Source organism: Dunckerocampus dactyliophorus, chromosome 19, assembly GCF_027744805.1.
Source record: "Dunckerocampus dactyliophorus isolate RoL2022-P2 chromosome 19, RoL_Ddac_1.1, whole genome shotgun sequence".
Lineage (NCBI taxonomy): Eukaryota > Metazoa > Chordata > Actinopteri > Syngnathiformes > Syngnathidae > Dunckerocampus > Dunckerocampus dactyliophorus.
Genome location: NC_072837.1, coordinates 14,841,064 through 14,843,555, shown reverse-complemented (window position 1 = coordinate 14,843,555; position 2,492 = coordinate 14,841,064).

Below are 2,492 nucleotides of genomic sequence, written 5' to 3'. Positions count from 1 at the left end.
TTCTGATTTATCTTTTGGGAAAGAATGGCTCGGTGGTGGTCTCGGACGCAAACGTGAGATTTGTGAAATGTACAACACAAATTATTTGGAAGATACACAAAACTTTTGAACTTATGAACTTTATGAAATTGATATATTAAGCGGGCCGCACGGTGGTTAGCATGTACTTAGTAGTAGTTAGCATGTTGGCCACACAGTCAGTCAGGAGATCGGGAAGATCTGGGTTTGAATCTCCGCTGGGCATTTCTGTGTGGAGTTTGCATGTTCTCCCCGTGCGTGCGTGGGTTTTCTCCGGGTAGTCCGGTTTCCTCCCACATTCCAAAAACATGCATGTTAGGTTAATTGTTGACTCTAAATTGTCCATAGGTATGAATGTGAGTGTGAATATGTGCCCTGTGATTGGCTGGCGACCAGTCCAGGGTGTACCCCGCCTCTCACCCAAAGTCAGCTGGGATAGGCTCCAGCATACCCCCACAACCCTAATGAGGAAATAGATGAATGAAATATTAAGCATTGTTAATTAATCTTATCGTAAGTCAGTAATTCTGGTTAAAAAATTGTCTAATTTTGATCAAAGTTGTACATGAGCACTGATAAATAGATAAGTTGTAAATTTCTTTTGGAGATTAATAAAATATCGAAATATTGGTCCTACACATGTTTTATTTTAGCCGGATGTTGGGATCCTTCCGTTTAAATGAGTTGAACTTGAGCTTCACTTTTGTCCACTTGCAATCGCTATGATTTAAGTCTGTATATTAATTTGATACCAAATTAAAAGGGAAACATGATAAAACAGTATCCAAAGTGCAAAATTACATACAAGCAGCGATAAAGCTTCATTTTAAGGGGAATCCCTTCTCTCTCATCCTGACACGCACATGCAGTGACAGGTCTTCACAGTGCGGGGATTGGAACACCAATATACATCAAACCTTCAAGATTAAACACTCTTAATACACAACATAATCGTCAAACTTGCCTATTCATAGAACTCACACTGCGCAATGAAGAACTTCATGCCGTGTCTCCTTCCATTTTTCTGCTGACTGTGCACTCTGCTGTGAGGCGTTCAAGTGTGCTCTCGGAAGTGAGTGTTGGGCGTTAATTGTTTTTCATTTTTATTCATGTACATGCCAATTTGCAGGGATACGCGTAAAAAATGCCGAAAACAAAGCAACAAAAATTCAGAGAAAATGATGGATATATTGGGTTACGCCCTGCGATCGTCAAGAAATTATTATTGCATTGAAAGGAGGAATATATTCTAAATCAAACCATTAACTGATATACAACCAGCCAATGTCAAATAGTCCTACCCTCAAAGTATTTGGCACGCCCATTTTTTCCAATCCATTTCCAATTTATCTTTTATTGAATTTTATATGAATTTTTAATAATTAAATAAATTGCTTAAATTAATTAATTAATACAGTTGAAAAGCCAGCATATCAAGAAATGCTTCAAATGTTTTATAGACAGTAGGAATTGCCTGTGAGAGAATACATGTCATAAACGGCAATTCCACAACCTTACAGAGTGAAAGATGACATCCATCCATTTTCTATGCCGCTTGTCCTCATTAGGGTCGCAGGAGTACGCTGGAGCCTGTCTCAGCTGTCTTCGAGCGAGAGCCAGGATACGTCCTGGACTGGTCACCAGCCAATCGCAGGGCACATATAGAAAAACAACCAGTCACAGACACATTCATGCCCATTGGCAATTTAGAGTCTCCAATTAACTTAAAATGCATGTTTTTGGAACGTACAAGCTACACTGACAAAAAGACAACAACTAGGTTAAATAATGCAACTGCAGACCCACCAACATAGTTGAAGACGAGGGGCTTCACGGCCTCATACAGATATTCATAGGTGGCCCATTATATAGAACACCTTCAAGGGGGACTGTCGTCACAAGAATTTACTAACTGTATGGGAATGAAAAGGCAACGAAGTAGGACCAGCTGGCTAAAGCTACGTTTGCAGCGCTGACAGGAGACCACTGGACAGCAGTAATCAACCATAACTACCTCGAGCTAACAGCACTTCTGATGCATGATAGTTGGTGGCCGCACACATTTGCACTAGGTGCAGTGAAATCGGAGGAAAGACATTTCCCAAGAAGCATGTGCTCGTCACTTTCTTGATGTTGCTAAGGAGTGGGGGGTAATAGACAAGGTTACCACTATAGGGACAGATAGTGCTGGAAATATGATGACAGCAGCCAGGGGTCTATCATACGAGCCCTTGCCGTGTGTCGCGCACATGCATTGCTCAGCAAATAAAAACAATGTTGTTAAGTTATGTTGTGTTGCGTCTGTTTGTGTTACCTCGGTGACCATTTCTCCCTTTATGTTCCCCTTAGATTCTGTGACTTCCTGAGGGGGTGGTGCCAACCTGTAGCCACTTTGCCATGAGGGGTATTTAGCTACCTGGCTACAGGAGGAGTAGTAGTAGTAGTACTTTTTAATCCCACAGCAGGGAAATTCA